We start from the raw sequence: 26,247 nt of genomic DNA, 5'->3' as shown, positions 1-26,247 counted from the left end.
ACAACTCGTATCCTCACCAGTACAGATTCACAGTATACAAAAGCAGGATTGCAATGTGCAGAAGCAGACGCAGTTACAAAATCAAGTGCCTCATGTACAAACATTTTCAGAGGTCACAAATGGCCCGATGACTAGAATCCAGCCATTTGTAACTGCAAACAAGCTTTTTGAAATGTACAAAAGCCAAATTGTGATTAGGTAACTTCTTATCAAAACGCGATTTGGTCTTTCAATTTGGTTTTGGAAGAGGCGTGTTTTGGGTGTCCCTTCCAAATACCAAGTTGCAGTGGTATGTATGTATTAATGTTTTGCAACTGAATTATGGTTGCAAAATAGCAATTCTTTACGACTACTGAAAGGTAGTGGTAACCATTCCCAAATGACAAGGGGTCCCCATGGGACCTCTCCCATTTGAGAATGAAAAAAACATCTTTTTTTAAGAGCAGACAAAGGTCCCATGGACCACTGTCTATTCCTAAAAAAGAAACTTAAAGGTTTAATTTTCATTTTTTTAAACTCATCTAGATTTACTTTAAGGAAAACGGACTGCCAGTTGGACCTGGTGTCCCTGAGCACTGCCGTCTGCCCCCGTGTCCCTTCTGTGTTGGTCAGACGAACCTCGAGCCTAGTTGGATGAAAGACGTGTCAGGAAGTGTGATAGTTGGATGTCGCAGCACTACGGGGGCCGCTCCCCTCCCCCTCTCCTCCTTTTCAATATGTGCCCCACACGGGTATACTAGGGTATGGTCCGGCTCCGGTTTGGGTCTCTGTGATCTCCCCCCTTTCCGAGACCTGGAACATCATGTGTCCCATGACATGGAGCTATCAAGTAATCTTATTTCATCCTCTATGTTTGTATGACGTGTGGCATTCTTGGGTACAGCTGCGTGCAACTATGAGTTTCCCTGTGTCTCCAGGCACAGAATTATTAGGTCCTCAAACTCTGGACCCAATAATTTCCAGCAGGGAAACAGGAGGCCCAGGCTTGCCGGCAGAGCAATGGTGGCTGTGAGGAGCTGCTGTGAGGAAACATTGTTTACAACGCATGTAATACATTGCATGCCATTACAACACAAGTCCTTACAATGATGCGTTGTTAAATCGCGTGCCATTACAACGCAAGTCGTTAAAACGACTTGCTGTAGGGGGCAGACAACACCAACACCTTCCCTAATGTTGCACACACTGGAGTTGGAATAGTAAATTATACTATTCCAAACTCCAGCGCCCCCCTACAGCAAGTCGTTGTAACGAATTGTGTTGTAATGGCATGCGATGTAACAGCGCATCGTTGTAACGGCTTGCGTTGTAATGGCATACATAGAAAAGGCATGCGTTGTAACGAGTGCTATCCGCTGCTGTGCCCAGCTCACTTCCTCATACGGCAGAATGTGTGCGGGGGACAAAAACAGCTCCATCACGCTGATTTAAAACTTGTACTGACCTCTGCCATCCTTCCTCCGTTCGCACTGCGGCTGAGAGAGAAGGCCTCCCGAACATTTACCGCCGTTCCCAAGCAGAAGGTAACTGTGTGCGGATTGTGCCCATTATTTCCACCAGTAGTGGGGAAAACATGCAGCACTGGACACAGTATTCTAGGGTCCACCTGTTAGTTCCCATTCCCTGGATATGTGTCAGAGATTCCCACACTTCGGTACCTATATCTATGTAAGTTGTAATGAAGCCCTAAAAGGAGCAGAGGAAGTTATGTTTAATGTAAAAAACGACATAAATAACACACTTCTTAAAACTACAGCAGGTTTCTACAGGGTCATGCTTTAACAAGGAATGGCTTGCATGGATTGAGATGGGTATTGTCATCACAAAATAAGTATGCGAAAATAATACCTAATGCATCCATACAGGAAGCTATAATCTAGCACCTATCAAAACCTTACAATAATTCTGTGGTCATGTGACCTAAGGGCATTCTTACAATGAGATTTGTGTGGTTGTAGAGAACAGAAACCCTGTTACAGATGATTCCACCTGAAGAGATGACATTACAATCAGGAAGGCACCACCATCCAGTCTGTCAATTCACAGTACTATAATCACCTATGAGATGAGGCAGGGAACAAGAAGAGTTTCAATGGCTTGAGGTCCCCCCCAACACACTTAGTGGAGAAGAGAATGAAGTATGGGCAATTCCGGAGCTTACACTTTTGCAGTTAAATACCTTTACCCTTTTATAATGGATTGCGACTCTGCAATGAGAGGACCCCATTAGATAAAGAGGGGAAGGTTGCCTTAAATCGGCAGAGTGGAGACAGCCATAGAGATTACATATTGATGGATGTTAGACTGTGGTCGCAAGTAATTGACATGGAGGTGGTCTCTGGACGAATATAGAATGTTACAGGGCATGCGATTTTATTGCATGCCATTACAACGCGGTTGTTACAACGGCCGCGTTATTAGTACGCAATACCTTTACATCGCAAGTCATTACAACAACTTGCTGTAGGGGGCGCGCTGGACTTAGGAATAGTATTATTTACTATTCCCACTCGAGTTTGTGCAACAGCAGGGAAGGCTGTTGGATCTTATATCTAATACCAGTGCGCCCCCCACAGCAAGTTGATCTAATGACTTGCGATGTAAAGGTATTGCGTACTAACAACGCGGTTATTGTAACAACTGCATTGTAATAGCTTTGCCTTGTGGGAACAGCGTTGTAAACGCTGTTTCCCCTCCAGACAGGACAGCGATTATAATGCTTTGGACTTCTCCTTGAGCTCCATAATGCTTTGGACTTCTCCTTGAGGTCGCTGGGCTCTAGCATTCCATCTCATGACCGAGCACCCCTTGACAGGAGGCTACTGCCAACCAGCAATCAACGCAGACTGAAATGGAGTGTTATCAGTGCCACTTTGACTATTCAGGCACAGCTGTAAGAGGTCATTGCTACCGCTTTTGAAGCAGTTCTCGCACTAGGAGGGAGTTCCCTTGCAGTGTGCTCATTGGAGGACCTCACTGCCACCCACAATTCCTTGTTCTTCTCCATAAGGGAGCTCTTCTTGGTTGAAGTTAGGACTCTCCCAAAACGGGCCTATGAGGCAAATGGTTCACTAAGGCATGTCGGCTAGCTAGGCAGTCCCTAATGGCTGCCATTAAGTGAGGGACCAAAGCTGAAATCCAGGAAGCTAGAGCCTCCTATAAAGTTGTACAGGGCAAGGTCAAATGATCATTAAGTGGCTAGATGGAAGCCATTATTAGCTGCAAACAAGGGGAAAGATCATCACTCCTTTTGGCAGGTCACTCGAGAGAGGTCCGTTCGGAACCGGTGAAGTTCAATCGATCAGCAGCCAGACGAGGGTCTTCTCAGGCAGGTATACCCCAATCGTTTAGTCGTTCACTCCGTCGTTAGCACCTCTCTACTGGACCCACACGTTGCTTATGGGCCCTCACGTTTGGCGCCAATTTGTGAAAGGCAGCGAGTCTTCTAAGACCCTCAATGCTGCCTGGTGCAGGGTTCCACCTCTAATTCACGTTGGGTTCGCTATCAAAATAATGAGGCAAGCGCTGGAAACTGGAAGACAAGAAAAAGGTTTATTTCTCATGAGGAGATCACGTCAACTGCAGACACCGGGATGTCTGAGGGAGGTGTTCTGCTGATAACTCCTTTGGCTCTTCCTTTTATACAGGTTTGTCACAATGCATTTGTTTCATCAACATGGTTACACAAGCTTGGAATCCCCGCCCCGGGCAGGTTGTCACACAAGGCCAACAGTAATTCTCTTCCCACCCAGGTCAAACAGACAATCTTATCTTGCAGCTAGACCTTGCTTCAGGGTCTAAAACATGTGAGACCGGACATATCTACGGGTCCGTTCTGTTGATAAAAACAGGTCCCATTGTTGGTAAAAACAAGTCTTGCTGTTTGCAGTGCAATAAATCATGTTGCAAGAGTCTTTTTGGTGTTTGGAACCTGTTTGTGTAACCAGGTGCAGTGAGGGGTAGAGTGTCCAAAGGTTTGCCTGTAAACAGAGATGAGAGGAAAAACGAGTTTGTGGCAGCAAGTGGCACTAAGGTTTGTTGTGGTAATAGAGTTTATAGCCCCCAGCACACATACTAGGTCGGTTAGAGGGTCAGAGGGATGCTAGTAAGGGCAGGGTGAAACAAAGGTGACCAACAGAGTACAAAATGGCTATGATAGATTAAAAGGACTGCAGCTTATGTGCACATAGAAATTTCCACCAGACAAGATGACGCAGGCAATGTTCACGATTGTCGTTTTGCTTTTAACACAAGGAGATTGTGAGCAGAGTGGGAACACAGATGCTTGCCCAAAGGAAGTTAATGGAGAAGTTGCTTTGCAGTTTTGCAGAAGAAGGACGCTTCCCAGAGGACCCAGAAGAATAGCCTTGGAGGATGGAACGTTGGAGAGCCACCCCACCCGTGGAAGCCCTGGAGACCAGGATACCTATACCAGAGAAGCGAGGTGCATAGGGGTGTAGAGACGTCAGAAACCTCCATAGACGACAATGGAAGACTTGGTGAAGAAATCCGGTGGAACCCAAGGATGGATTCTGAATGTGAAGAACCTGCAAGCAGAGGGGACAGAGTCTATGCCACTCAGGAGTGACCAGGGGGCACGGAAGAGCCATGCCCACCGATGTCAGACGGTTCAGATGAGTTGACTGTGTCCTTGTAGCTGCAGCTGTGAGGACCAAGCAATACTGAGGAAGACCAGGAGCCATGCACAAGCTATCCCATGTTGGATGTCCATGGCCAGGGGGGCAGTATCCGGCAAAAACACCAGCAAGCCTTGGTAACTGCAACTGGGACTGGGACTCACCACAAGCAGGAGAGTCAGAGCAGGCCCGAGCAATCAGGGGAGCCCACTGAAGCAGGAGAAGACCCTCAGGAGGACCCACAGGCCAAAGGCACAGTAGTCACAAGAGGATCTTGAGCAGCTCACCAAGAAGGAAAGCCCACGGCGCAGAGGATGTGGTGAGGACACTTTACTTGGCAGGAAGAGATGTTGGATACTGGAGCTTCTTGTAGCCTGAAGATCTCTGGAGTGCAAAGCCTTGGCAATGGCAAGTCGACACAGTGCACAGGTGTTTGGTTCCAGCAGTTCCGACGAGGGATACTGGCCTCAAAATTGCAGAGAGTACAGGTCAATCCTCGAAGGAGTTGCAGAACCACCACCTGTGTTGCTGAGCTTTTCGAAGTCCGTGGGATGTCAGGGGCAGCAGACCAGTCAGATTCATTGAGGTGCCAGCAGATGCAGGAGAGTGACTCCTTCACTTCAATGGAGATTACTTCGGGTGTCCTTAATTCCCACAGGTCTAGTGAAGATCCTGGAAGAAGCACAGACACAGACGATGAAGGAGACTTGCAAAACAGCAAGACCAGGAGCAGCAGCAGTCTTCCTTGGTACAGTTTTGGTTCTAGGCGAAGTTCAGCGAAGTCCAAGTGTCCAGACGGTCGAAGAGTTACATGGTTTCAGGCTTGAGTCTTGTCCCACAACGAATCTAAGGAACCACCCACGGGTAAGCCGTTAGGTACCCTGGGGAAAGGGTTGGAAGGACTCAGGGGTCCCTCCCAGAGGAGGGACCGGACAGAGGGAGGATACTCCCATGTCCTTTGTCCAGTTTCGTGCCAGAGTGGGAACCAAGGGCTACCTGAACTGGTTCAAACTGGAGTATGCAAGAAGGGCACCAAATGTGCCCTTCAAAGCAGTCTGATGGTGCTGGCAAGCGCCCCCACCCCAGCCAAATACACTAAGTCCTGTCTGGGAAGTGGTCACACCTCCCTGTGCAGGAAATGTATTGTTCTACCTTCTCCTGCTTGAGCTTGCTCAGCAGCAGTAGTGCAGAATCGTGTCTGTGGTCGACACCAGCAGTATCTTGCTGTCGCACCCTGAAAGGCTGTTACCAGTAGTACCAGGTGCGGTGCGTCCATTGGGGCGTTGGGGTGTTGCCCCCCCGCCCGTGCCCGCAGCTCCCTCGGCGTCTCTGAACTTAGTTTACTTAAGTTCAGAGACGCCGAGGGAGAACTGACAATCATGTCAGTCAGCATGACGTCGCACCACCCACCCCCTTCAGAGTCTGAAGGGGGTGGGCGGTCCGGTGTCATGTTGACTGACATGCATTGTCAGACCAGCCAGGGAGAGGCAGCACTGCAGCACAAGTGCGCATGAGTGGGGAAGGTGAGCGAATTGTTCGCTCGTGCCCAGTCATGCGCACTTGTGTTTCCACTGGCTTGCGCATGCCCATTAGGAGCCCCTCAGTCTCCTAATGGTCAGGCGGCGGGCAAAGAGTAACCATGCCCTAAGCCAATCCTGGTGCTGCAGCAGCGCCAGGATTGGCTGAGGGGTTGCCACTCCAGTGCTGTTCCTGTTTGAAGAGGCGCCATTGCCAACGCGGAGCAGAGGAGGTCAGGTAAGTTTTCTTTTTCTAAATTTAACATTTTTATTCTCCCTGGGCCCCAGCCCCCACCCCTGCGCGACCCCCCCCCCCCCCTCGACTGTTGCATTCCAATCCGGACTCCGACAAAAGCCATAAAACTAACTGAATAAAGCCCCTTGTGCCACGGTACTGGAGTGTGGGAAGGTCCCCAGGGAAAGTGTGTGATTGTGTATGTGGAGAGAGGGGGTGACATGTTAGCAGGGTCAAGCACCGCAGGCCTCGAGATCAGAGACTGCGACCAGGATGTCATTGTGGATGGACAGAGGGTAAACCAGGCACCTGCGAGACATCTACTTTCAGTTGTGGCTTGGAATTAACCCATAATTACTGCCATTCCTTAATGACTGGTGTCCCAGGGTCACGAGGGCGCCTGGGTCTGGCTACAGCGTTTACTGCGGCGCGATATACTTACAGCAAGTAATAACGCGGCAAAGAAGATTTCTCTGGGGTGGCATATTAAGCCATACGCATCATTACTTCTAAGATTTTCACAAATCAGTGAGCGGGAAAATAAAGTAGCAGCGTGCAAATTGGTCCGATCACATCATTCTCAGGCAATCCCTTTTCGCTGTAGTCGGGCTGGGGCAGAGTCAGTCAATTGCCAACAGGGCTAGAACTGAGGCAAGGGAGGGGATGGCGGCTGAAATGGGGCGAGTGAGTCCCCATAGAGAGCACTGCAAGGAGGAATAGAGCGGGTGACAGTCCGCCTATGGTCTGGCAGTACGTATAGATTAATTTTACAAACACTGCCCCCAAAATAAATTGACAATAAGAAAAATGTGATAGTAAAACTGTTCTGCCTTCCTTTGTCAAAACCACAATTTAAGATTGCTTAGAGGGTTAAGGCACCTGCTGCAGGCATCTCTCGGCATCAGGCACGTCGCATGATATGCCAGTAATACAGCTTAGGTGGTTAATACAGCTCAGGTGGTTAATGCACTTGCTGGAGAGGTCTGTGTTCACTCTAATCATAGGTTTGAATTATAAAATAACTTAGAGGGTCAAAAGTACCTACTGCAGAATGTTGCATGTAAGTTGTAGGTCACTTATTTGTATTATCGGTAAGATTGCTCAGTGAGTTGTTGCATGTGTTCAGAGATGCATGTATAACCGGCAGATCACGCGTTACAAAAGTGTTAAAGTACCTGTATGAGGTATTCACTCACTGCAATACCTGTAAGGCAACTGAAACTTTTATTATTTTAAGGTTGGTTAAAGTGGTTGTGAGAAGTTGGCCTGGCATATGCTGGTCACTAGTTATAGTGGCCACCTTGCACCAGTTCAATTCGACTCTTATGGTAGATAGGTTTAAGACAACCTTTTAAAGAAAGCTATCCTAGTGGTAGCTGTGGAGAGAAGCCTTCAGGCTAAGTCTCTGAGGAATGTAAAGCAACATGTTTTACCTTATAATCTCTTGAATTACCAAATGAAAGGACACCACACAGGTATATATATCAAATATATATGTATTTATTACTAGACACACTCTACTAATCTCTTTATGAGATTAGAAGTCAGGAACACATTCAAATATCAACGTTTCACAATAAGTTAAGCACAAATATGGCTGGGGCCCTAGGGGCGTACCAGACCATATACTAAAAAAGAGGTTTAGGAAAGTCGAATTGCAGAGGGACAAGGCCTAGGGCCTGTAGAATCGCTGGGGCTTCACTAATGCAGCAAAAGCAGGTAAGTGAAAGACCCAAGGGAGACGCGTGCAGTGTGAGAACACAGCCGCGGGTTCCCTCTTGATTTCAATGGAGCAAGTCGCGGTTGGATTTTTAACGTCTACAAACAAGCCACTTACAAGGTAAGTAATTTGAGGGCCAACACACACTAGGGCACCGGAGTGCACGAGTTACCTCACCCAGGGAAGCCGGGTGCATAGGTGTCTTTTTGTGTCGGGTCGCATCGCTGTTTTCTATGGAAGCCAAAGAAGATTTGCTGCTTGCGAAGACTGAAGAAGTGTCCGGTGGAATCCAAGGCTGGATTCAAGATGAAGATGACCTGAAAGTAGAAGGGACAGTGTTCACAGTCACTTGCCAGTGACCTGGGGCCAGGAAGATGGAGGCCCACGGAAGTCGGGTGATTTCAGGTGATCAAGGGTGTTTTGACTATTCGCTCACGAGGACCAGGAGGCATCAATGATGACCAGCAGCTGGATTCTAAGTGTACCATGACGTCTGCAGCTTACTGATGTGTCAGAAACCGGATCGGAGCCAACAAGCCTTGGCAACAGCAAGCCTCATGGAAAGTGAATAAAGTCAGTGGTGCAGACCAGCAAGGTCTGAGGAACTCACCCAGCAAAGATGAGTGAGGGCGGGCCGGGAGCAACCAGGGGAACCCTTTGGTTTGATCAGAAAGTCTTCAGGGGACCCACAAGCCAAAAGGCAAGGGATCGCAAAGATGCCTCATGAGGAAATGCTTCACAGGAGCCCACGGTCACTCAGGACGGGGTAGGCCTCTGATTTTTGCTGTAAAACCTGCTGGAGGCTTGGGCCACAAATGGTCTAAAGCACAAGTTCGTAGAACGTTGTGAAGGGGTTGCACTTGACAATAGTGCACAGTACACGGGTATTGATGTTCCTCGTCACTCGTGGAGTCCACTCACCTCAGCTCTGCTGGGGACTCACAATGGCTGTCGAGAAGTCAGGAAATCTACTTCTGGGGCTGCAGGGACTTTGGACTCCGGTGGGAGCAGGAAAGTTTGCGACCGTTGATGAGAGTTTTTGGTGCCTGCGAAGCAGGGGAGTCACTCCTTGACTCCAAGGGAGATTCTTCTTTCTTTCAAAGGTAGTGGAACGTTGAAGGACCAGGATTCTTCTTGTAAAGCGTCGTCCAGGGATATCTAGTTTGCAATGGCAAGGGTTCCCTATCTTATACTAAAAGAAAGAGAGGGACTAGCTTTATGACCCCTCCTCTGGGAGGGTCAGGGTAGGGGGTGGTTACACCCACTTCCCTTTGTCCAGTTTCACGCCAGAGCAGGGACAGGTAGCCCCTGAACCGGTTTGAGCTGGCATATGCACAGAGGAGCCTACTGCTCCCCCAGTGCAGGACTTCAAAGCACTCTAGGAGTGCACACACCCAGCCCCAATACACTAAATCCTGTCTGGAAGGTGGTGACACCTCCCTGTGACAGGATGCCTATTGTTGGGCCTCCTCCACTGCGAATTTCAGTCAGCAGCAGGAGGGCAGCCCAGTGTCTGTGCTGGTGGCATCCATTTTGTGATGTCAGGGCTTTTTCAGATTTCTACCGTGTTTCCACAGTGGGTACACGTCGTCCCCTCTAGAAGGGTGGGATCATACTCCCACACCAGTTACTGGTGTGGGGGTATGATTCCAAGTTGTTTGACACCAAACACAACATGTTTTGATGCAGTCATTCCAAAGTTAGCATTTACCGTTGGGTTATAATGCACTTAAGAGTATATGGTTTAACCACATCCACAAACAGCCACAGAGAATAGACTCTGCCAGCTGCAGAGGGGTCCTGCTCATGCAGAGGCACCCCCTCAGATTGTAAAACAAGCACCCTGCCCTCAGGATTGGTAGGGCCTGCCTTAGGTGTGACTGATAGGTTTATATGTGTGTGTATGGTGAGATATAGGAACCTATACCTCAGTGAGGAGTGCTAACACTACCTCACCCAGGCTGCAGTAGCAGGCCTGTGTTGTCAGATTTAGTCTGCTTCCCAGGGGTGGCATAATACATGCTTCAGCCTCTGGTAGGCCTGTGAAGTACCTATGCCCTTGGTACCTAGGGTACCATATACTAGGGGCTCATAAGGTAACACAGTATCCAATCACTAGTGCATCTAGTATGCACTCCAAGTTGTTTAGAGGGAACAGAGAGACTGGGGCTCTGATTAGCAGGGACCCAGCCAGACTATAGCCAGAAACCAGTGTTACCATCAGAAAAAAAGTGGGGGCAACATAAGTGCAGATCCTACTCTCCTACAGTGGTTATTTTTGACAAGTATCAATCCTTATTATAAAGTGCCAAAAACCAATTCAGTGTGCACTGGTGCAATGAATGACTCAGTGAGTTGAACACTTGCCGATTGAACCTTCCGTACCTTATAGCTCACGAGTGCAAATCTGAGCCTTCAAACTTCCCCAGGGAAAAAAATTGAATACCATTAAATTAGACAAAAGGTGCACGCGTTATTACAGAAGAGGCGTATAGAGAAGTATATGAAAAAATCCGTTATTGTCTTCTACATATATGGTTATTATTAAAATAATGACACACCTATAGAGACATTTCTAAAGAACTTGCATAAATCTCCATATGAGAACTTGATAAAGTAAAAAATACACTTTCAAATGTCATTTTATTTCTTCGCACTTTATGAAGTAACAAGCTGACAACGCTTCACTGAGGACAGACCGGGAAGGAGCACGTTACGGTTCTCGCGGCCACACTTCCCTAATACGTGATGCCGGCTTCGGGAAGAAGGCAGCTCCGCATTTCACCAAACATAGAAAACACGCACACGCTGCATGAACTTCCTCAGACATCTGTTGCCATTGGCTGCTCTCATTGGAAGGCATCACCAGGGGCTTCCGCGGTGTAATTCAAGCCAACAGCCTGGAAGTGTCACCAAGAGGTCTGGGAAACACGCCGGTGCCTCGGCTGGTGGGAGCATGAGTCCAGGGAGGATATATGAGAGATATGGAATTTGACTCACAGGCGCTTCGCTCAGGCGCAGGAAGGGAGGGAGGTGGAACAAGGCAAAGGAGCAAAGCACATTTCAAAGGGGGTTGGGTGACGAGGTATTTCGTGCATCTGATTTTTGCCCACCCTTGAGTTGCGTAATTATTCCACACACTTCAGTTGACAATTGGCTGAGTTGCTATAGATGATGTTTTGAATGCTCTGTGTGTTCATGCCATATTTAGAGCGCCTAGAGCGTGGCCATAGTCCTCCAAGCGCTGTCTTGTTTACAGTCGGAGATGCCAATCCTAGGGAAAAGGAGATCCCATGTCCCAGGCCCTTCCCTCCAGTGCCTGATCTTTCAACTGTTGCTCATTTAAAATTCCAGTCACAACCCGTGCTTTGATAAAGTTATTAAAGCAGTGGTGAAGCTATTACTAATTAAAGGGTCGAGTTTTTCAGGTGAGGAGGAAATTTAAAGAAAGGGCGCAAAACGAAGTGGCATGTCCAAGATCACACAGTTCTTGTCATCCGGGGAGGCGAAGGCTGAACGTTGGTTCCCTGGCTCTGCCGTCATCGTTTTAGACCATTGTGTATATCGGGTACGACGATGAAGCAACGAGATACAATGCTATTTGTTGTTATGTGTGATGTAAAAGATTAACACCAGCAATAATACCATTTACGTATGATTTTAGACTCCCTGGTGTAAATTGTATTTTAACTGTGACAATTGTTCTTGCTGAGTCTAGCTACTGGCACATGGGTTCTGGGCTTACTAACAGATACCAAGAGCACCGCAGGCCATTTGTTGTGTCCCGGGTCACGAGCATTTGTCGTAGGGGGTAAATCACAGCAAGGGGAGATGTGTGGCTCGTCTACTCTCCGTGCTCCAAGTCCACTGCACGTGTGGCCAAGTCTTTTATTCAACAGCACATTTCAGTAATGGACAGTGAATGAAAAGGAAATACAACGGTGTGTAGGTACTCAGTAACCAAGAGTGCCTTTGTGGTATTGAGAAGTGCTGGCACTCTCCCATCAAAAGTATTGCACGTCCCTCACTCAGAGAAATCTCTCTTGGAAGCTGATGCATATTTTCTACACATAGCGGGTCGCATGCTGCACAGTGGGGAATGAGTGGTAGGCAGGGTGTATTGTTGGGATCTTGTGTGGGGGAGTGTTTTTTTGTCGTTTGTGACAGATCAGAGGGCCTGAGGACGCGTCGCAGGACGTAGAGTGCGATGAAGGAGGTGGTTGAAGATAGAGTGCTGTGGGATATGGGTGCATTTTTGGCAGGTAGATACGGTTAGCAGCCCTTTAGTATGATGGTTTTATTCAAGTTTTCTGGAGAGGTGCATGAGTGCACAGGGAGAGGACGGAGACGAACAGATTATTATAAGGTCCCAAGTAGAGCAAAGGACAGAGCGATTGATACGAGATAAAGTTAAAGGCAAAAGTGAAACAGATAGAAGGAAAGACACAACGACTGATGCAGAAGGGGCACAGAAAGCAAAGGATCTAGAAGTGGTGGATAAAGGCAAAGGGGGTTGGGAGGGATGGGCACAGGGAAAAGAAAATGTACAGAGGAGTGATCTGTAAGGGCACGTGGAGAGGCAAAGACACAGAGGTGGGATGTATAAGGGCAAAGGGAGAGCAAAGACACCGAAGAGTGATATGTAAGAGCACAGGGAGAGCAAAGACACTGAGGAGTGATATGTAAGGGGTCTGGGAGAGCAGAGACAGACAGGAGTGATATGCAAGGGCACAAAAAGAGGAAAACAAACAGAGGAGTGATATGTAGTGACACGGGGAGAGCAAAAACACACAGTAGTGATATGTAAGGGCACATGGCGAGGCAAAGGCCCAGATGAGAGATATGTAAGGACACGGACAAAGGAAAGACACACAGGAGTGATATGCAAGGGCACAGGGGGAGCAAAGATACAGATGAGTGATATGTAAGGGCACTGGGAGAGCAAAGACACAGAGGAGTGATATGTAAGGGCACAGGGAGAGCAAAGACACATATACTGAATAAGCAGCTACCTATGTTATATGACATCTCTTTATTAATGTAATAACTGCACTTTCACAATTGCTTTATTAACCTTCCTGCTTTCTCAAATGTGCTCGAAAATACACCATTTGTCCACTCTTTTTTTCAAAATGTTCTCGGGGGTAACCTCCCCGAACCCTGCGTACGTTGTTCCGGCTCGCTCACTCGCTACGCTCGCTGTGGTGCATTAGGACAATAATTTTACGCCTCACCACTTTCAAATGTCACCAGCCGCCCCTGAGTAGTACAGGGGTACCCCAAGGGAGACCCCCTGTATATGGGATCATACTTTCAATACTGGAATCAGTGTGGGTGTATGATTTCAACATGTTTGATACCAACCATGACCAGGTTCGGTGCAGCCACTATGTAGTTTGATATCTCGGAATGACTGATGTCTACTATATGTATTAAAATGGCCGACAACACTTACACAGCCTGGAGAATCAACTCTGGGGTTTGTAGGGGTTTCCTGCTCATGCAGGGGCACCCTCACACTTATGACCAAGCACCCTGCGCTCAGGACTTAAGAGCCTGCCTTAGGGGTGAATTATAGGTTGTAAGTGTAGTGACCCCAGGTATAAGTAACTTATATCTGTTGTGAGAGGTGCAAGCAGCAACTCATGCAGGCTGCAACGGCAGGCTTGTAGTCACAGTTTAAGTGGACTCCCATGGGTGGCACAATACATGCTGCAGCCCTTGAGAGACCCCTGGTGTACCTATGCCCTGGGTACCTCTGTACCATATACTAGGGACTTACAAGAGTACACCAGTAGTTAATTTTCGATGTAAAAAAGTACTTACCATGGTCAATTTAGGGAAAAAGCACAGTTAGCAGGATCCCAGTCAGACTAGGTCAAAAGCAGACTGACACCAGGCAAAAAGTGAGGTACCCAAGCTATAAGGCTCCTACCTTCCTATACCCCGTGTCTGGCAAAAGGAAGGTCCCGGCGCTCCTGTTTGTGGACAACACCCTACTGGTCTCGAAATCCGCAATGGGCATCCAAAATTTCCTGGAGCAGTCCAGTGTCTTCTGCAAGCAGAGAGGGCTGAAGATCAACATTAGTAAAACAAAATGTATGGTATTGAATCCCTGCAATACAACAAGGTCGCACACAATCCATAACGGCTGTCCACTGGAGGGAGTCCGTACCTTTGAATATTTTGAGTTCACCCTTAACAAGCATTTTGGTTGATCTACTCAGATCCAAAGTGCGAACTTAAATTAGAACATTATACTGGTGGTATTTTGAGAGCCTTGAACGACTCTAGCCTTATTCTGATAACCCCAGCATTTCAAATGTATTATTTTCAAGTGCTGGCGTACTTATATGGTTTGAAGTTTGGGTCACAATAACGTCAGTGACATGGAATTGATGGGAAATCGTTTTATACAACTCCTCACCAATCTCCCTGCCAGCACTCCACTCATGCCACTCCAATTAAACCCTGGCGTTAGACCTCTTGCCCTCACAGTTTTACTCAGACCCCTGCTGTATTGGAGGAGAATTTGGTCCTCAGTGGACCTATTGCCCTTTCGGATGGGCCTGGAAGAAATCTTAAATCTCACTAAGGCTGTTGGGATCCCATGATTGGGGGTCATTAGACGCTGTCTAGTAGAGATTGGGTGCGAAAATATGTGGGCACATCCGAAAACGACACGTGGCATTTCCAAGTCCATGCTCAAGGACACGCAGATGGCAAACCCCACAGGACTGGGGGGGGGGGGGGTTAGGTACCCTGACCCCAATTTTTTACAGAATTTAGAGACACCTATTATCTGGAAGAATAAATGGATGCAATTGAGCCTCCAGCAGCCAGATCCCTTTACATTAAGTTCCACGCTGGGACCCTGCTGCTTCGAACATTTACTGCGAAGTGGCAATGCCCCATGCCGAACCTGATTTCATTGGTCCCTTCTGTGACCTTCAAGCATGTTGTGCGAGCCATATGAAGTGCTGGGCGGCAAGGGTGGCAGTGGAGCAGCAGAGTATAATGGTTGTCAAAGGATGTCGGTGCTATGACAATTTAGCATATAGAGAATGATTTTAACCAGTCCAATCTAACCACATTTAAACCTGTGGCTAGAGACTCTCTTGAGAATCTGATTAATAAAATAAAATCAGGGTCCCTCGACGATGTGTGTCCACCCGGGGTAATAAAATGGATCACTCCTGTTATTTTGGAATCTCTGCTTACAGTAGTACAGTATTATACTTTTACCTGATGCAGGGTGTGGTCCCAGAAAACTTTAAAAGAGCCACAGTGATCCCATTCCTAAAAAGCCAGGAGACAACCTGGAGATATTAAAAAGCTTTTGCCCTGTTTCTGTATTGCCATATTATGCAAAGGTTCTGGAATGGCACGTGGCACCGGAGATCAGCACTCATTTGCAATGTGCAAACTCCTTGAATCCCATACAAGCTGCCTTTCGTGCCAGGCATAATATAGAGTCAGCAATATTGTCTGCCATGGATCACTGACAGAATATCGATCTACAAAAATATCGAGGAAAAAATATAGAATGCCAAAATATCGACTGCCTATCTACAAACAGGTAAGTACTAAAATATCGATTCCAAAATATCGTTGTAAAAAATATAGTTAGTCAAAATATCGAATTTTTAAAATATATTAAAAGTAATGTAAAAATAATGAAATAATAAATATAATTAACTAAAACATACTTACAAATACTTAAATAACTTTACAATTAATAAATAATTAATGTAAGTTTAAAAAAAAAAAAAATTAATACCTATATATATTAACGTAATATTAATAAAAAATATTCTATATTTTTAGCGTAGGATAGCGGGCGGGTCAAATTTACTATTACCACTCCAGTAAGTCCAACAGTAGGGAAAGCATTGGATAGCGGGATGGTAAAAATTACTATTCCCACTCCAGAGAGTGCAACAGTAGGGAAAGCGCTGGATAGCGGGAGGGTAAAAATTACTATTCCCACTCCAGAGAGTACAACCGTAGGGAAAACATTGGATAGCGTAGGGGTAAAAATTACTATTCCCACTCCAAAGAGTGCAACAGTAGGGAAAGCGTTGGATAGAGTAGGGGTAAAAATTACTATTCCCACTACAGAGAGTGCAACAGTAGAGAAAGCATTGGATAGCGAAGGGGTAAAAATTACTATTCCCACTCTAGAGAGTGCAACAGTAGGGAAAGCGTTGGATAGCGGGAGGGCAAAATTTACTATTCCCACTCCAGTGAGTGCAACAGTAGGGAAAGCGTTGGATATCGTAGGGGTAAAAATTACTATTCCCACTCCAGAGAGTGCAACAGTAGGGAAACCATTGGATAGCGGGAGGGTAAAATTTACTATTCCCACTCCAGTGAGTGCAACAGTAGGGAAAGCGTTGGATATCGTAGGGGTAAGAATTACTATTCCCACTCCAGAGAGTGCAACAGTAGGGAAAGCATTGGATAGCATAGCGGTACAAATTACTATTCCCACTCCAAAGAGTGCAACAGTAAAGAAAGCGTTGGATAGCGTGGGGGTAACAATTACTATTCCCACTCCAGTGAGTGCAATAGTAGGAAAAATAATAATTTCATATTTTATTAAAAATAAATTAATTATTAATAGTAATAAAAAATGTATTAACATTATTTACCAATCACACAACCTTTAATAATTAATTTATAAATACCAATAAATATTTTTTTAAATTAATTACCTATTAATAATTATTTAACAACCAATTAATGTTCAATAAAAAAAATTTAATAAATACAAATACAAATTAATAATTAATTCATAATAAATTAATTATCAATATACAAAAATATTTTCAACAAATTATTTATTTACAATTAAACAACTTCCCACCATATTCCCCTATAAACCCACAACCCACTACAAATAATTAATTAATACAATTAACATAATTATCAATTAAACAATTAATAAAAATTAATTACCAAATAATACACATTAATTACCAATTAATAATTAATCAACAACCAATTAATTTTCTATACCAAAAATTGATAAATAATAACAAATACCAATTAATAATTAACAGTAAATTAATTATTAATACACAAAAATATATTCAATAATTACTTAATTATAATTAAATTACTTCCCACCCTATTACCCTATAAACCCACAACCCGCACCGAATAAGAAATTAGTACAATTAACATAATTATCAATTAACCAATTAATACAAATTAATTACCAATTAATAAAAATTATTTACCAATTACTACAAATTAATTACCAATGAATAATTAATTACAATAAATTAGTTATTACCAATTAATAATTCATTAATAATAATTAAATTACTTCCCACCCTATTCCCCTATAAACCCACAACCCGCTACAGAAGTAAAACGCAAACTTAAATGACAAATAATTAATAATTCCTAAAAATTATTATTTATTGTACTATAATTAAATTACTTCCCACCCTAATCCCCTATAAACCCACAACCCGCTACGGAATTAAATTACAAAAAATTAAATAACATAAAATTCATCACTTTAAAAATATTCAAACATACATTCCAAAATTAATACATACTTTTAACACATATACTAACACTTAAAACACTATAAAAAAAAATCGATATTTTTCACAACTATATTATGACTGTCGATATTACTTACTTCGATATTATGTAAATCGATATTTCTTACCTGATTTTCGATATTCTTCACCACTATATTTTGGTATGTCGATATTCTGTCCATTCTATATTTAAAACTCGATATTCTGTCCACTCGATATTTTTTTTTCGATATTTTGGCTGTTTACCGTCTGCCATGGATGAGTTGAGAGCAGACTTGGCATGGGCCCTGCCTTGCACTTGTTTTTATTAGATCTATCCACAGCATTTGATACAGTTGATCATAACACTCTATTGCAGTGGGTAAAATATGCGGGTATTGAAGGTGCTTCTTTTTATGGGTGGAATCATACTTAAAGAACGAAATTCAAGCAGTGTAATCGCCCACCTTCACAGCTGACAGATAAGAGCTACAATGCGGAGTTGCCCTGGGATCCGAAGTATCCCCACACCTATTTAACATTTATACGAGACCCCTTTTAAAAGAGCTAGGGAAGAGTTGTACCACTATGCAGACGATTTTCAAATAATATTCTGCCCAGAGGAAAATGCCTCATTGCAACATAATTTCCAAGACACTGTGGGGCTTAGTTATAAAGCCCCTTGCACCACTTTTGCGTCATTTTTACATGGGAAATGTGATGTACGGGTGGGGCAAGGGGCTTGTAAATAAGCCCCCATGCATTTTATCTGCTCTAGACAGAAGAGTGCTGGCCATAAGAGACGGGACTCCTCCTTAAACCCGAGGAAGCTGCTAAAAGCTTAGGAGTTATTGCGGGCATTCGTTTATCCTTGAGACTACATATTAAGGCAGTTGTCTCAAAGTATAGTTTTCTCCTAAGAAGGGTTAGAGAATTACATGCATTAAGACCATCATGTCAGAAGTCATTAGCTCCTCCTCAGGTATCCTGCTTAAAATACAGAGATTTAAAAAACTGAGGCTGCGTTTCAGTGGTCACAGCTTCCCTAGCTTATCCCCCATAGACTGGAACTCTCCCTCTCTTGAGCTATGCTCTAAAACTGACCTGGTATCTTTCTTAAGACCGTTTAAATCATGCTCTTCGACACAAGCTTTTAATTAATGACACAGACAGATGGGCTGCAAAGTGAGGCCTCTATCATCTCACGGCAACACTCATATGCTGATATAAGCGCCTTGAAACCTTTGAGAGTAAAAGCATTCTATAAATATAACTAAAATTAACATGCCAAACTTACCCTTCTTCATACCCTAATCTATTCCATAATTTTTAGGAACAATGTGTGGAGAAGCCTTACAGTCTGCCCCTTCCATGATAGTGGTGTATCCAGGGAAATGTATGTGAGATTTCCCAATCCAAGATGGAAGAAGAGGTTCTCTTGTGATGTTAGTTTATTTTGAAATATATATAAGGAGGCATTTACAAGTGATGGACCTATTGCTACACAATGGTTTTCAGTTTTTTCATCGCCCATTTGCTTGTATTTTTAGTACTGATTTTCAGTGGCGGCTGTTGACATTTGAAAGTTGTAAGGCGTAAAGGTTGGGTTCAAGTGTTATTTCGTGTTTGGGGAGAAAACCATCAAGAAACCAGTGGCAAATTGTATATTTTAAAGCAAATTTGAGAAAGAAAGGTTTATTAACCAATTGTGAAAGTGCAGTGATGAAATATTTAAACTCATCAAAAGCTGCCCCATATCTGACTGCCTTAAATATGTTAAACAGTTACTGTACTGAGCCACTTGAATGTTTGGACTTCAGTACTGTGCAAATGAAACTATGAATATGTTGCACATAAGCAATCTGAATACTTGGCAGCTATAAATAAACAGATCAACATAGTGCAAAACCTGCCATTGAGAGCAGGTGCCCCCCTGCAAAGAATGATTAACAATTAGTTATGGCCAGTGTCCAGGGAATTGAGTTCATTATTGTTGTTGAGTCATAAATGTGGAGTAGTCCGGTTAGAGTGTGTAGACTGAGTGAAAGTAAACATGCACAATGAAACACATCCCTGAAAAATGAAAATCTGGTCTTGAATATTAGATGGTGACATTTACATTTGAAACAATTAAATTTGAGTTCTTTAGGATTATAATTGTCAATTAACAATTAAAACCCCACAAAATGAAACTCCAATTGCTTCATATGTGAATGTCACCATCTAAAATTCAGATCAGCTTTCCCTCTTTTTTATTTTCGCTCTTCATTCTTCAGCAGGAAGCAGTCACCAGATGAACACATTCCAGCTCGCAATTTACTGATGTCAACAGTCTTTCCATTCATTATCAGACAGAAACGTGAAATAGGTTGCCAGTTCAAGCACATTTTCTCTATAAGTGAAATCATAGAGGTGGTAACTGTGAAATTCCAGTTCTGGCATGAAACGTCAGCTACAGCCTTAAAACAAACATCCAAGGAAAGGTGCAAGGCATTTTTACCAAGGGCAGAAGTAATGTGCAAGGGCTGGAGTGTACAGTACCTCTATCGGAACCCTACATGCTCTAGAGTGCAAATAATAAATATGATGTGAAGACGGATGGTGGCAAAACACCAACACGGCAGCAATGCAACCAAGTGTGGTTGCCAGTGTATATGAGCAGAGAAGTGCAGGAAGATATGACTTGGCACAAAAGAGGTGTACAGATGGCTCCTTACAGTGAAAATATTTAAACATTGACCCTTGAGCCGAGACGAACAAGGGGTTAACAATAAGGTCTGTTCGAGTCTCGGCGCACGGCTCGAGTATATCCTGTGATTCTGGGCAAATCACTTATACTGCTGGTGCCTTAAAAAAATCTGAGTGACCTTGATTAATGCTCTATTACTTACCGGTAATCTTCATTACTCCTGGTCCCGTTGTCCTCGTCCCATTCATTACTAATTGGTGATGACCATCTCCCGACAGAAAAAAAGATCGGAAGAATGCTGGGACACTAACCCCGCCCCTCCCACTGGGAGTACATAAGGGGCACTTACCCAGCATTCCTCCTGAACAACCAAGCCTACAAGGAAGGCCGGCCATCCGGGAGGGTGGGCGGGGTGTATGAATGGGACGAGGACAACGAACCAGGAGTAATGAAGATTACCGATAAGTAATAGAGCATTACCTCCAGGTCCTTTATGTCCTCGTCCCATTCATTACTAATAGGAGGACCCAAGAGCGAGAAGGGAGCAGACCCAGCAGTGACCACAACCCCAAAGGATGAAAACCGACCAGGAAACAAGGACCCCGGGAAGACAAAGAAGAAAAGGCAACAAGAGGAACACATGAACCCAAGAACACAGCCCCAGCAGAAACCCCAACCGGGAAACCGGCGAAATCGGGGCAGGAAGCCACAGCCCGAAGAAGGCACACCCCAAACCACAGAGAAGGAGAGCAACGGAACGGGCAAACGACCCAGAGAATCCAAGACCACGGCAAGGGAACCCCAAGGGTGCCAACACCAGCAGCAGACAAGCCCAACCAGAGACAGGCCAGGCAGAGACGGCCCCAAACAGCCAAAACGCCGAGGGCCAACAACACAGAAAGGCCCCAAAGGAGCGGGACAGGCCCAAACAACACAGCACGGAAACCGCAGCCCACCAGGGGAGAGGCAACACCCAAAAAAATGCCCTGACCACAGAAGCAACAGAAGCCAGGGCGGAAAGCACAAAAAACCAAACCCCACGGCACAGCACGGCCAAAAGCAGGGCCCGAGCAGGGGAAAAACACCCAGGGCAGAAAACGGCCACAGAGGACACCGCAGCCGGGAAGCCAAAACCGAGCAGCCCAGCCGACCAGAAGGACCCAAAGGCCCAACCCAGAACCAGGGGAGGGAAGGCCCCAGCAGAGCACAGGCCAGAGAGCAAACAGCCCCGGCATCGCCCAAACGAAACCCCCAGAGTAGGGGAAAACAGAAGCTGAGGACAGACCCAAACAGGCCCATCCAGAGCCAAGAGGCCACAAGGGCAGGAGCACACAACACCCGCCAGGACCAGAACCCAACAGCAGAGGGACCAGCCACCCCACAGGCAGAAAAGACACCATCAAAGAAGTGGCAGGCCAAGCAAAGAACCCCCAACACAGCCCCAGCAAGCAGCCCAGGGACCAGAGAGTGCCGACCAGAGTCCCCCAAAGCACACCGACAAGGGGGACAGACTCAAAAAGGAGGCCAGACCAGCACCACAGCGCCCGCCAGCATCCCGGGAAGCAGAAAGAGGAGAAAACCCCAACCGGAAACCCAGGCAGACAACCCCAAACATGAGAGAAGCTGCCCCCAGGGAGCAAAGGCCACAGGAAAAACACAACAGGCCAGGACCAGCAACCCCGAGGCATAGGACACAGCCAAGAAACCCCAGCAACCCGCCGGAACGCAAGGGCCAGCAGACCACCAGGGCAAAAACGCAAAACAAACAAGTGCGCCAAGAAGAGCCAGGCCGAAGCGCAGGCAAAGCGACACGGAACAGAACCGCGGGAGTCAGGACAGCAGCAGGATGACAGAGCCAACAACCAGCACCACAGCCACCCAGGCACAACCTTCAGGAGAAGCAACGGGTAGAGACCCACCGAAGCCAACCAGAGGAACTGGGGCCCAGAGCACCACCACAGAGACACAAGGAATGCCAATGCCAGGCCAGGTCAGAGAGCAGAAGAGACCAGGCTCCCACAGACCGGCAACACCGGGGGGCCAGAGGAAAAAACACTGGACACTGGCCAAGAAAGACAACCCGGCTACAGCACGAAAACTGCATGCCAACAAACGGACAGCCGCCAAAAAGAACAGGACCACAGGGGAGGAGAACCGCGGGAAACAGGAGGGGAGGCACCCAAAAACAATCACCCCTCCCCCGCAATGGAAAACACCCACCAGAACAACCATGCAAGGCAGCCCAGTGAGAGACGATTCCGCAGTGTGAGCAAGGAACAAGCCTGAACACACCAACCAACCAGCAGTCGGCCAGGGAGACAAACAACCCCGACCCAGGGCCAAGAAGTCGGAACGCGACCGCCCCAACCTGCCAAAGAGCAGGAGAACAGGAGGCACACCCCAGCGCGCCTGAAAAAAAGCCAGCAAGAGCAAAACCCCAGCCCCCACACAGAAGAAGAACAAAGTATGCGTGGGACAGGCGAGGTCTCCACAAAGGAAACACACCACAGCAACGGAACCAGACCCGACGCCGAACTGAGGGAGCCTCACAGACCGGCAGAAGACGAAAACCGGGACAAGGAACCGAGCCCCAGCAAGGGCTCCCCGGAGCAACCAGGCCTTGCCAGAGCACAACACATCCCAAAGCACCCCGTATCCGGGAACGACAGCCGAGAATGAGCGCAGGAACACGAAGACCCAACGGAATGTGCCAAAAGGAAACCCAGCACCACGGGCAACCAAAGATGCGTGAAAACAGGCAGCAGAAGAACAAGGCCCCCCCACTGGACCACCAGGGAACAGGCGCCGGCAGGAGCCTGCAGGGGAGGAGGGCCACGAACACCCACCAACAACAGGGGAACGGGGTCAGCGGCAGGCAGCACAACAGCAGAGCCGCTGGGGGAGCACAACAGCACAGCGCAACACGCCCGGCATCAGCGGGGCACCCAGACTAACCCCAATGACAGCCGAGACCTGCAGCAACACCAGCACGAAAGAACAGCAAACAGAAACCGTGCCAGAACGACATGTCAGCAACCAATGTCAAGCCGGGCAAAGCAGTGCCCAAGGACCCAGTCTGGAATGCAGCAGCAGCAGCCGCAAACAGCAACGGCCACAAACAGCAACGCAGACCATGAAGAAGCCGGCAGCAGCACACCCCCAACCAGCAAAGCCGAAGACACATACAACCCAGTGAAAGGCAGAAACCCCGCTAGAGGTCGAGGGGGGTGTGTGTGGGAGGGGGAGAAAAAAGGCGAAACAGCACGCTGCATGCAACAATGCTGGCCGACAGGACCCACCACAGCAGGAGGCAGTACCCAAAGGAACAGAAACCCAGACATACTAGGGAGTAGACACCACCAGGGCACAGACTCGGGAAAGCAGAGTACAGGAGCCGAGCAACCCACAGAGCCGTCCGCCACCAGCCAGGACATCGGTAACCCGCCCCTTCGAACACAAAAAGGCCCCGCAGGAGCCAGGAAAAAAGGAAAACGCGCAGTGCAGGCAGGCTGAAGCCCATCCGCAAGCCACGAGCATCACCCCATGCTGCCTACAACACCAAGGAGAAGCGGGGGCCACCAGACATCAAGGCCCCCACCACCAACCGCAGTCAAACACACCAACAGAGCAGAAGCACCGCAGCGCACAGGAGGCGGGGAAAAGAAGTGAAACAGGCAGGGAAACTAGAAACCTGCAAGCAGCACTCACCCGGAGTGGGGGCCAACCCCAGAAACAAGGCCCCCACTCCAATCACCCAGCAGGAGAAATTCCAGTGGCAGAGCACATGCTTCGCATGTATGAGGCCCTGGGTTCAATCCCCAGCAGCTCCAGGAGTCTCCGCTGCATCACTCGATAATTTTCAGAAGGCAAGCCTGCCACCAAGAAACTGAAAAGCAATACCGCAAAGCGGGACTCACCCGGGGGGCCGCAAACAGTCACAAGGCCCCCCCTACACCGTACGGGATCCAGGAAGCCGCCGCCAGACCTCAAAGGTAGCAGAGCGTCGGCAGGAACCAGGGGAACCAGGAAACCAGCTCAAAATCCACCTAGCCAAGCCCCAGGAAGACGAGCCTCCAGTAACCCGGAAGGACCTGGGAGGCCGGCTCACCAGCCGCAAAGGGCCATCAGAAACCACATGCAGGGGAATCAAAGAACCGGCCAAGAAACCAAGCCTCCCAGCAAGCCGGGAGGCAAGGAACCAGAATCCCCAACCGCACAGCCAGGCAGCCGGACGGGGTAAAACAGGAAAAGAAGCCACTCAAGCCCAGCAGGAGCAGCACCAGCATCCACATCAAGACTGTCGACAGACAGAAAAAAGAACAGGAGGAATGCTGGGTAAGTGCCCCTTATGTACTCCCAGTGGGAGGGGCGGGGTTAGTGTCCCAGCATTCTTCTGATCTTTTTTTCTGTCGGGAGATGGTCATCTCCAATTAGTAATGAATGGGACAAGGACATAAGGGACCTGGAGTTAATGTAGCCCGGCCGGGTGCTTATGCCATGCGCGCCAATACCTTAAGGTTGAGTTTGCTAACTACAAACTCTCCTGCGTGAACAACACATGGCTGCTTAACTGCACATAAATTTAAAAATCCAAAAAAAGTTATGTAAATTGATTTCAGCTTAAGAGGAAAATAGGCACCTACCAACCTGTATTCTTTTGGGCATACGCTGTAACAATCCCAATGAAACGTGACTCAGCTTCAGCTGCACAACGCTTTCAAAAGTGAAAGCACACCACACAAGGAAAGAAAGGAAGAGTGCAGACAGATGCACCCCTCCTACAGCTTGGCCCCTCTCGTTATGACTGTTAATTGTTGCCACCCACTACCTTGTTCTGCCTCTCAGCCTGCCCCTCCCTCTGCCATTGAAACCAATGGAGTTCTGCAAACTCCTCCCAGGGCCATTTTGTAAAGCGCCCGAAAAGCAGATTTTTCATGCGCATTCTAACTCAGCACCCCCCTGCCATGATGTCACTACAGAAGCTTGTGCCTGCAGGTCAAAAAGTCAAAGTCAAAGTAAGTTTTATTGTTTGGTCAATTAAAACCTTAACAATATAAAAAACATTTAAAATTCAAAAACTGTTTGCTAATTGTTAGCACTTTACATCAATATGTAGCTTATAAAATATTAAACACAGTTGATTAAATTATTATTCCAGATTCTTGTCCATTACCTCTGACAAATGCCAACCCTTTCAACGAACTTGATTTATTTTTCTATTTTTTTTTCCTTAGAAGTTTGAGTCACTGTACTTTGAAAGAGTCAAACGTTACCACCTTCGGGGTGGCTTTTAAAAAAATCAGTTTTCAGGGCCCGGTCAAAGACATTAAGGAATTTAATCAATTTGCAGTTCAATTGTGGGTCAGATGGATTTAGCCCCGAAAGTATTGCAGCTCTGCAGGTCTTGATACCTCTGGCATTAAAAGATTTTCTGAGTAAAGTGACTTGTGCATTGTAGAGTTTATTGCACATACAGATTATAGGGATAAAATCCTCTTTATGGTTGCCGCAAAGTCGACTTGATTTAGGCCCTGTGTGCTCCCAGGTAGGCTGATCTGCTGTCCAAAATGTATTGCCATTAATTGCTTCTTCAGGTAGATTGAGAATGTCATATTCAAGTAAGGCGCTGTTGCAAGAGTCTTGTAGTTATTAATCACCATCCAAGCATGCAACCTTAGTCTGAAGATATTTTTGTCGAACATTGATGAATGGATTTTTGCTGCTTTGTTTATTGCTTGTTTGAAGGACTGGTATGGCAAGTTTTTATTCCATAACTCGGTCGTGCAGGTTGTTATCAAAGATTCATACAGATATTGTTTGTATGGTGATTTTCTGTCCTCGTCCACTTCAGACCAAAGGGCTTTGTTAATTGGTGAGGTAGCAGCGTTCAGTTTCAGTCGATACCAAAGC

The 26,247-nt window shown here is 46.5% G+C and overlaps 1 long non-coding RNA gene across 2 annotated transcripts in view; it reads right to left on the bottom strand.

Annotated features, from left to right (window-relative positions):
• Positions 1 to 26,247, bottom strand: part of LOC146772987 (uncharacterized) — a 78,199-nt gene that overhangs the window by 33,488 nt on the left and 18,464 nt on the right. The window lies entirely within an intron of this gene.

This window comes from Triturus cristatus, chromosome 12, assembly GCF_964204655.1.
Source record: "Triturus cristatus chromosome 12, aTriCri1.1, whole genome shotgun sequence".
NCBI lineage: Eukaryota > Metazoa > Chordata > Amphibia > Caudata > Salamandridae > Triturus > Triturus cristatus.
Note: the sequence above shows the minus strand (reverse complement) of the source record. Positions and strands in the feature narration are given on the sequence as shown.